Below are 11,503 nucleotides of genomic sequence, written 5' to 3'. Positions count from 1 at the left end.
AGATGTGAAAAGTAGAGACTATAGAGACTCTTGGAGAGACTGTTATAGACACCACAAAGACAGATTTGGAAACATACACAACGCAAAGTTCTTATCATGGACCATGTTTTTTAAAATTTCCTACAGTTCCCAATGTCCATAGAGTAGAGTGGATAAAGTCTTAAAATCAAATAGGTTCTTCCTGAGTTACATACATCATTGGATGCTGTAGTCCCTATTCTGTATTCATTATTCACCCTTTACTGATGCCAAGTCACACGGAAGACTCATCCATCATCCATATCTGACAGCACTATCCAGTAGCCATTTAGACAATGCATCTTACAAAAAACAGTAACACATAGCCCTTAGATCAGGTCCCCCAGCAGATATGTTTTCTGAAAATAAATCAATAATGTTTTAGCAAAGATTCCCATCCCTATTGTGTTTGCAAGTTGGTCACGTACACAACCACTCAAAAGTTTGGGGTCACTTAGAAATGTCCTTGTTTTTGAAAGAAAAGCACATTTTCTGTCCTTTAAAATAACATCAAATTGATCAGAAATACAGTGTAGACATAGTTAATGTTGTAAATGACTATTGTAGCTGGAAACGGCTGATTTGAAGAAGAGTGAAGAGTGAACAGTGAAGAGGCGACTCCAGGATGCTGGCCTTCTAGGCAGAGTTGCAAAGAAAAAGCCATATCTCAGATTGGCCCCCCCCAAAAAAAGATTAAAATGGGCAAAAGAACACAGACACTGGACAGAGGAACTCTGCCTAGAAGGCCAGCATCCCGGAGTCGCCTCTTCACTGTTGATGTTGAGACTGGTGTTTTGCGGGTACTATTTCATGAATCTGCCAGTTGAGGACTTGTGAGACGTCTGTTTCTCAAACTAAACACTCTAATGTACTTGTCCTCTTGCTAAGTTGTGCACCGTGGCCTCCCACTCCTCTTTCTATTCTGGTTAGAGCCAGTAAGCACTGTTCTGTGAAGGGAGTAGTACATTGCGTTGTACAAGATCTTCAGTTTCTTGGCAATTTCTCGCATGGAACAGACTTCATTTCACAGAACAACAATAGACTGACGAGTTTCAGAAGAAGGATCTTTATTTCTGGCCATTTTGAGCCTGTAATCGAACCCACAAATGCTGATGCTCCAGATACTCAACTAGTCTAAAGAAGGCCAGTTTTATTGCTTCTTTAATCAGAACAACAGTTTTCAGCTGTGCTAACATAATTGCAAAAGGGTTTTCTAATGATCAATTATCCTTTTAAAATGATAAACTTGGATTAGCTAACACAACGTGCCATTGGAACACAGGAGTGATGGTTGCTGATAATGGGCCTCTTTACGCCTATGTTGATATTCCATTAAAAATCAGCCGTTTCCAGCTACAATAGTCATTTACATTAACAATGTCTACACTGCATTTCTTATCAAGTTGATGTTAGTTTAATGGACAAGAAATTTGCTTTTCTTTCAAAAACAAGGACATTTCTAAGTGATCCCAAACTTTTGAACGGTAGTGTATGTTCTGACGCCACTGGTTATAAATTAACAAACTGCTGATTACATATGCTTGGTTTCAACCAATAACATCAATGGAAACAGAGCAAACCTATTAAATGCTTGTACTATTACGATAACCCTATAAAGGGCACTTGTGCACTGTGAAGGAAATAGACAAGATCCTTTAGGAATGTCTATAACATAAAGCACAGTCAAATCACTGTTCTGTGGCCAAGTGTAGTTCACTGTGAAAAGTCTACTAATGAATCTCAAGGGTCATGCTGGTACAGAACGGGACTAGTTTCTGTCCCAGGAATGTCAAACAATTGCGTACTGTCTAGCTAATTGAGTAGTATGTCTGGAGATTCAGCTGTTGATCGCATCGGCTAGTTTTTGTGTTCAAAAAGGGCACATTCCATTGTAATGTTTCTGACTTGTGTCCTGAGGCAATTGCGACTTAATAGAGACTGGCAGTTTTTTCCCAAAGCGCTCTTTCTCTCTCTTTGTTTGTGTGTGTGTGTGTGTGTGTGTGTGTGTGTGTGTGTGTGTGTGTGTGTGTGTGTGTGTGTGTGTGTGTGTGTGTGTGTGTGTGTGTGTGTGTGTGTGTGTGTGTGTTTGATGAATATCTCAACATATGGCCTCGGCTTAGGAGCTTCTTTACTTCAACCACATAATGAATGCTCTCTACTGATAGTCTAAAAAGGGTCTTATACAGTATTTGTTTGGCAACATAAAAATACATACTGTTTCCCTTTTTGAATCGGTTTCAGCTGAAATATATAGGAGAAAATATTTAGCTCAGAACTGATCTGATGTCTCTTTCTCTCGTCAGGCTAAAATGGCTGCCTTTGCTCATTTTCAGTGACCCCTGCTGGGCACAGATAGAGCACAGTCTGGGCAAAGGCATCATTAAAGGGCGTAAAAAAAATAATTATATAACGAATGCAAACAAATGCATTCCATGTGCCTGATTGGCGTGGGATCAAGCTCTGCCTTGCCACCCCCCATGGATCTGTTGCAAGCCCCACAGAAAAGTGGGGTAGTCCCGCAGATTTGCACTTTCCACTAATCACCTGCATGCGTAAATCTGACTTCATCTGTTTGTCTTTATCTCCAACTTTGATCGCTAGCCTGTAACGCAAATAGTGTTGTAGTTAACATTCATAAAAATAACTTTGCTGATGTCAATGTTTTGCATCAGACAAACAGAAAAGGGCCAAATCCAACAGAACTCTAGACTAAAGCACTTTCTTAGATTTCAGTTTTAATCCCAAATCTCCAAAAGTGACATTGCCTTCAACACAGTTTGAGTATGTTTATGTTTTAGCGATAAATCTGCAATCTAATGTAGCCTACAACCAGTAATACACAAAGCTCTCCCATTAGTAATGACCTTTCAATTGGTATAGCTCTTTGTTAAATCTCCTTGCATTTTGTTTACAATGCACGTGAGAGGATTACCGTTAGTGTTATTGCTATGCGTTGGGCAAAAGACTATTCACAAGAGGGAAGCTTTTGATTTAATACAGTACTGTAACTTGAAACGCAGAGTCAAATCCATAATAATGATCGCATAATAATGCAAAATCTCTTCCGGCCGGCCCACTGACGAGGCTTAGAGAAGAGTTATGATTCACACGGCAAAAGGTGGTGCAATGCTACCATTGCATTTCAACTAACCCAATGTGACTTTTGTAAGAGAGGCAGTCACAATAGACCTTGAGAAAACATTTTGTATGCCTTCTGGGCCCACGCATTATGTCTCTGTGAAAAGTAATACGCCAGAGAATAAAATGGAATGGAGTTCAAATGAAAATGTATCATGATTTGTTCTTCAGGTAGTGTGACATTGACATAAGTTAATTCATCTGAGAATCAGTCTAAATGTCTTCTCACTGCTGAAGAACTTGAAATTGATATCTCTTTTCCCCTGGCCAAGATAGACAAGTGAAACAGCTTCCATCCATATCTTTTCTCATGTGGAAACTACGTGTTGAGTTGCATTGTACAGAGTATATTCATTCATTCAAGGTAATTTATGAGGTGATGTTGATGTTATGAATTAACCTTTGCCCTCCAGGCCAATAGCTCCTGGTCCTAAAAGAGGATAAAGTGGTATAGGCCTACCCTCAGTTGCCACTAATTTTAGTGTTACAAAGCAATCATTTTAACAGTGTAGTTTGGAGTGTTTGTAACGAAATAGGATATAAAAACATATTGCGTTATTTTCATATGCTTTTTCTTTGGAAATGAGTGTCCACAGACAAGCATATGAGAAGGATATTTGTATAGAATAGTCAACAGATTCAATTCTTTGTATAGAATATTCAACCGATTCTATCAAAACTGTTCAACCCTATCCAAAGAGTATTTTCATGTTTTTTTATATGATTTCCTGTGGAATTCTATGAAACTTTGTCATGAGTAGGTGTAGTCATTATCTGATACCATGAAAGCAGATAATGTATCTATCTAGTCGCTAACCCTCACAACTATCAAATACTCCCCTTTCTGGGAACCATGAGCTGGCAACATCACCTCATGAATAACCTTGAACAAATGTTCTGAATAGATGTTTGTATGAAAAATTGTCCTTTTGGTCCACTGTGGCTCAGTTGGAAGAGCACGGCGCAGCTTTGGCGCTTGCAATACCAGGATAGTGGGTTTGGTTCCTGGGACCACCCATATGTAATATGTATTCAGGCATGACTAAGTTGCTTTGGATAAAAGCGTCTGCTAAATGACATATATTATTAAATATGTTTGATAGATCTACTAGAGTTGACACACCATTGTTTCTACATTGCCAGTAAAAGGATGATTCATTTTGAATTATTAATTTGTTTTGTAACACAAAGTTCTGTGTAAGTCAAACTCATCTGAGTCCTCTCACAGAAAAACACGCTAAGTGTTACTTGAGAATGATTTTTGTTGCAGTCACTGCCTAGTGGTTTTGTGTTTTTTTTCCTGTGGAATTTTAGCTTGCGTTTTGAAATATCAACTAACAATTTCATGAGAGGTCTGGTTTTGGCATGAGAGGATCTGACAGACAGGGAGGCAGTGAGAGAGCGAGATGACTTATGCACACAGAATGTACTCCCTGTTTTTTTGTTGCTCCCTCTGCAAGCTGAGCTGGCCAGGCGTAGGGGAGACCGGGTTGGTTGTCACGGTGCTGATTACTCCCAATCCAAATGCTGCTTTGTAACCATTTTAAGGTTAAAAATGTGTGAATTCTTTGAAAAAAACTCATTCACCTTGTCAATTCATTGAGGTGAGGGGAGTTTAGGTTTTTCATGTGATTTAATTTTATTATTATTTTCTTTGTAATTGTTAGGATTTTGGGAGTATCTATGAACAATTGTGTTTGTTGAAAAGAGGAAATGGAGAGCTATATTTAAAACCTATTTCAGAGTTCCAAGGTCAAGCCATGTGGTAAATAGCATCTTAATTAGCATTGGGGGGGGGGGGGGGGGTGAGATCGGTTGTCACAATTAACTCCATTATAACATTTTTGGGGGTTGGTTGTGGGGAATTCCGTGGTAGAATGATAGTAACAGAATGACATCACGGGTCCCTGACCTGTACTATACAGAAATGCATAATTACGCATCTCAATCTCTTCATGGTGATGTATCCTCAATAGGTACACAAGGTAGAAACATGTACAATCCTCCTTTGCATGTTTGGGTATTGTTCTACACACTGGCTAATATGCTATTGAGCTCGTCCCTCCAAACAAGACCGGACCAAATCTGTATCAATCATAGATGTCTATGTTTCTCAGGTTTGGACAGCAAAGTAGAGCACAGCATATCAGAGTTAGAGCCCTGCATGTGAATTGTAAGCCCCTACCCATGACCGAGACATTCATGCCCTACCCTACTCAGGCCCGATTGCTTCTGCCTAATTTAAAGCCAGGCCCCGTGAAAAGCCCGAAATCAGAAATAACTTCCTCTGTTAGTCAATCCATTAGCTGCTCCTCTTTGTATGTCACTCGATCCCTGCTCATAGCAGCTTTGAGTCTGTGAGTAACCATAGCAATGGCTTTGCTTGGGCTGCCCTACTCATGAGGAGACATAAGAGCAGTTAGCTGTTTGCTATTTTTCATCACTGCTAAAACTCAAGGAGCATTAATATTTTTTGTGAAATAATCTCTCCTGTTTTATATTTGAAATCAGTCAATTGAAATAAGTCAATTAGGCCCTAATTTATGGATTTCACATGACTGGGCAGGGGTGCAGCCATGGGTGGGCCTGGTAAGGCATAGGTCCTGGGTGGGCATGGGTGGGCCTGGTAGGGCATAGGTCCTTGGTGGGCCTGTTAGGGCATAGGTCCTTGGTGAGCCTGTTATAGCATAGGTCCTTTCACATGACTAGGTCAGAATGAGTTTTTCCCCACAAAAGGGCTTTATTAGAGACAGAAATACTCCACATTGGAGGCGGCTTATGGTAGAGACATGAACATTCAATTCTATGGCAACAGCTCTGGTGGACATTCCTGCAGTCAGCATGTCAATTTCACGCTCCTTTAAAACTTGACACATCTGTGGCATTGTGTTGTCTTACAAAACTGCAAGTTTTAGAGTGGCCTTTATTATCCCCAGCACAAGGTGTACCTGTGTAATGATCGTGCTGTTTAATCAGCTTCTTGATATGCCACACCTGTCAGGTGGATGGATTATCTTGACAAAGGATAAAATGCTCACTAACAAGGATGCAAACAAATGTCTGCAAAGAATTTAAGAGAAATAATGTTTTTGTGCGTATGGAACATTTCTGGGAACTTTTATTTAAATAAAAGTTCCCAGAAATGTTCCATACGCACAAAAACATTATTTCTCAAAAATGTTTTGCACACATTTGTTTTCATCCTTGTTAGTGAGCATTTTATCCTGTTGCATTTATATTTTTGTTCAGTGTATAATGTCAGGGCCATTCGGGCTCGGGTTGGGTAACAGAGCTCTAAGTAGAGTAGAGTTCAGTACAGTGGAGTACAATACAGTACATTATACTGTACTCTACTCTGGTGTGCTCGACTCTACTGAACTCTACTGCACTGTACTGCACTGTGCTGAGCTAATACTCTACCGTTTTCTAAGACCCCTTTTCTATCTGTTTAACCAGAAATCAAAGCCTTTGCTTATTCCAAGGTTGAAACATATACACCAACTTTGATGTGCTCCTATGTTAGTGCTCATGGGGCCTTTTACATGGAAATGCCCTTGTCACAATCCAACCCATTGTAACCATATTGTTTGGGAACATTTCCACTACCAGTATACAATAAATCCCAAGCACTTTTGTGCTTGTGCTATAAAGAGCTCCCTTCGTTGCCTCCCTCTCACGCACATATTTTTTCTGTCACATACCCACACCGGCACACATGCATGTGTAAACACACGCATACACACATTTACTCAAAATGTCATATGTTATTATCAATGCATAAAATGCCGAATTTTGTTAGGAATATCTTTCGATCAAGGAAAGGCTTGGCTGTCTGTATGCTATATTGCCTCACTTCCTGTTACAAAAGGAATAAGCTACTAGCAAACATTGTGACAACCAACCCCATACTGCGTGACAACCAACTCCACGATGGGGCTGGTTGACACAAGTGGACAGAGTTTGTTTGATGGCTTATAACAATAATATATGCCATTAAGCAGACACTTCTATCCAACTTACAGTCATCCGTGCATACATTTTACATATGGGTGGTCGCTGGAAATGAACCCACTATCTTGATGTTGCAAGCGCCATTCTCTACTAACTGAGCTACAGAGGACCACTGGCTTATAACTCCATGTTGGAATAAGATATGAGGATAAAACGTGTCCCAATTTCAACCCAAGACCTTCGTCTTTCTCCTAATATTGAAAATAGTCTTGTAAGATATACTGGTACTGAGAAATACACACAAGTAAAATGTGTGGCAACCAACCACGGTCTCCCCTACAGCACTGTGAGAGGAGCGCAGAAAAACAGGCATAAACAATATAGGGTCACATTTGGGTCCTCGCCAGTCCTACAGGGATCAAGACACAGTGCCAGCACTAAGAGTAGAGTTATCAACACAGACATGAATTTAAAACCTGAGAAAGTATAGGTTGTCCTCCTATCATACCAAAAAGCGTTCCCCTCCTACACAATCCACATTTCACAGTAAAGCTCAAAACCTTGGAAAAGATAGGATGATGGCAAAGTCAGAGACTTAGGGGGAGGAAAAAGAGATAGGAAGAAAGGGATGAACTGGGCTGAAAACAGACGCGAGGGAGTGGGTCAGGCAGAGAGAAAGATAGAGAGAAAGCTAGGCTAAGAGACAAGGGCAGGACAGCTGAGCTGGAAAACATGGTAGATGACACTGGCTGAGTCATGATGGGCGAGAGGAGCGTGTGACAGGACATTTTGACAGGAACAGTAGACTACACCCAGACCGCGCTCCGATGGCAGGGTGTCAGGATGTGCCCTGATTGGAGAGAGAGCCTGAGCCGAGCTGCCTGACTGTGTTGTTGACAGTGACCAGGGTGTCTTCCTTCCCCTCAGCCCCCTGTGACCCTGACATGTACTCTCTCTCTCTCTGTTGTTTTTAGTCAGTAGCCTAGGCAATGGCTCAGGGGGATGTCCTGTGTAACACTTTGACGAGCTACGTTATATTTGTGTTCATTTGATGTTGATATATACAGTGCATTTGGGAAAGTATTCAAACCCTTAACTTTTTCCACATTTTGTTACATTACAATCTTATTCTAAAATTGATTAAGATGTTTTTTTCCCTCATCAATCTACTCACAACACCTCATAATGACAGAACAAAAACAGGTTTTTACACATTTTTGCTAATTTGTTAAAAATAAAAAACTGAAATAACACATTTACATGAGTATTCAGAACCTTTACTCAGGACCTTGTTGAAGCAAAAAAGATAAAACAGGCTTTTAGACATTTTTTAAAATGTATTAAAAATAAAAACAGAAATAATTTATTTACCTAAGTATTCAGACCCTTTGCTATGAGTCTTGAAATTGAGCTCAGGTGCATCCTGTTTCCATTGATCATCCTTGAGATGTTTCTACAACTTGATTAGAGTCCACCTGTGGTAAATTCAATTGATTGGACATGATTTGGAAAGGCACACACCAGTCTATATAAGGTCCCACTATTGACAGTGCATGTTAGAGCAAAAACTAAGCCATGAGGTCGAAAGAATTGCCCTTAGAGCTCTGAGACAGGATTGTGGCGAGGCACAGATCTGGGGAAGGGTACCAAAAATTGTCTGCAGCATTGAAGGTCTCCAAGAACACGGTAGCCTCCATCATTCTTAAATGGAAGAAGTTTGGAACCACCAAGACTCTTCCTAGAGCTGGCCGCCCGGCCAAACTGAGCAATCGGGGGAGAAGGGCCTTGGTCACTCTGACAGAGCTCTAGAGTTCCTCTGGTGAGATGGGAAAACCTTCCAGAGGGACAACCATTCTGCAGCACTCAACCGATCAGGCCTTTATGGTAGAGTGGCCAGACGGAAGCCACTCCTCAGTACAAGGCACATGACAGCCCGCTTGGAGTTTGCCAAAATGCACCTTAAAGACTCTCAGACCATGAGAAACAAGATTCTCTGGTCTGATGAAACCAAGATTGAACTATTTGGCCTGAATACCAAGTGTCACGTCTGAAGGAATTCTGGCACCATCCCTACGGTGAAGCATGGTGGTGGCAGCATCATGCTGTGGGGATTTTTTTCAGCGACATGGACTGGGAGACCGGTCAGGATCGAGGGAAAGATGAACGGAGAAAAGTACAGAGAAGAGATCCTTGATGAAAACCTGCTCCAGAGTGCCCAAGACCTCAGACTGAGGGGAAAGTTCATCTTCCAACAGGACAATGACCTTAAGTACACAGCCAAGACAACGCAGGAGAAGTCTCTGAGCGTCCTTGAGTGGCCCAGCGAGAGCCCGGACTTGAACCCGATCGAACATCTCTGAATGTCCTTGAGTGGCCCAGCCAGAGCCCGGATTTGAACATGATCGAACATCTCTGGAGAGACCTGAAAATAGCTGTGCAGCAATGCTCCCCATCCACCCTGACAGAGCTTAATAGGATCTGCAGAGAAGAATGGGAAAAACTCTCCAAATACAGATGTGCCAAGCTTGTAGTGTCATACCCAAGAAGACTCGAGGCTACCATAGTTGCTTCAACAAAGTACTCAGTAAAGTGTCTGAATACTTACTATGTAAATGTGATATTTCATTATATATTTTTTTACATTTGCAAACATTTCTAAAAACCTGTTTTTGCTTTGCCATAATTCCTTTTTTACATTTTAGAACAAGTCTCTAACGTAACAAAATTGGAAAAGGTCAAGGGGTCTGAAAACTTTCCGAATGAACTGTATGTTGACCCTTTCTTTCTAAAATTATCTGCCGAAATTATTGCAACCCCTATTACTAGCCTGTTCAACCTCTCTTTCGTGTCGTCTGAGATTCCCATAGATTGGAAAGCAGCTGCTGTCATCCCCCTCTTCAAAGGAGGTGACACTCTTGACCCAAATTGCTACAGACCTATATCCATCCTACCCTGCCTTTCTATGGTCTTCGAAAGCCAAGTCAACAAACAGATTACCGACTATTTCGAATCCCACCGCACCCTCTCCGCTATGCAATCTGGTTTCAGAGCTGGTCATGGGTGCACCTCAGCCACGCTCAAGGTCCTAAACGTCATCGTAACCGCCATCGATAAGAAACAATACTGTGCTGCCGTATTCATTGACCTGGCCAAAGCTTTTGACTCTGTTAATCACCACATCCTCATCGGCAGACTTAGTAGCCTTGGTTTCTCAAACGATTGCGTCGCCTGGTTCACCAACTACTTCTCTGACAGAGTTCAGTGTGTCAAATCGGAGGGCCTACTGTCTGGACCTCTGGCAGTCTCTATGGGGGTACCACAGGGTTCAATTCTTGGGCCAACTCTTTTCTCTGTATACATAAATGATGTCGCTCTTGCTGCTGGTGAATCTCTGATCCACCTCTACGCAGACGACACCATTCTGTATACTTCTGGCCCTTCTTTGGACACTGTGTTAACAACCCTCCAGACGAGCTTCAATGCCATTCAACTCTCCTTCCGTGGTCTCCAACTGCTCCTAAACACAAGTAAAACTAAATGCATGCTCTTCAACCGATCGCTGCCTGCACCTGCCCGCCCATCCAGCATAACTTCTCTGGACGGTTCTAACTTAGAATTTGTGGACAACTACAAATACCTAGGTGTCTGGTTAGACTGTAAACTCTCCTTCCAGACTCACATCAATCATCTCCAATCCAAAGTGAAATCTAGAATTGGCTTCCTATTTCGCAACAAAGCATCCTTCACTCATGCTGCCAAACATACCCTCGTAAAACTGACCATCCTACCAATCCTCGACTTCGGCGATGTCATTTACAAAATAGCCTCCAATACCCTACTCAACAAGCTGGATGCAGTCTATCACAGTGCCATCCGTTTTGTCACCAAAGCCCCATATACAACCCACCACTGCGACCTGTATGCTCTCGTTGGCTGGCCTTCACTTCATAATCGTCGCCAAACACATTGGCTCCAGGTCATCTACAAGACCCTGCTAGGTAAAGTCCCCCCTTATCTCCGCTCACTGGTCACCATAGCAGCACCCACCTGTAGCACGCGCTCCAGCAGGTATATCTCTCTGGTCACCCCTAAAGCCAACTCCTCCTTTGGTCGTCTCTCCTTCCAGTTCTCAGCTGCCAATGACTGGAACGAACTACAAAAATCTCTAAAACTGGAAACACTTATCTCCCTCACTAGCTTTAAGCACCAGCTGTCAGAGCAGCTCACAGATCTCTGCACCTGTACATAGCCCATCTTTAATTTAGCCCAAACTACTACCTCTTCCCCTACTGTATTTATTTATTTTATTTATTTTGCTCCTTTGCACCATATTATTTATATTTTAACTTTTAACTTTCTTCAAACTACAAATCTACCATTCCAGTGTTTTTCTTGC

Source organism: Salmo trutta, chromosome 34, assembly GCF_901001165.1.
Source record: "Salmo trutta chromosome 34, fSalTru1.1, whole genome shotgun sequence".
Lineage (NCBI taxonomy): Eukaryota > Metazoa > Chordata > Actinopteri > Salmoniformes > Salmonidae > Salmo > Salmo trutta.
Note: the sequence above shows the minus strand (reverse complement) of the source record.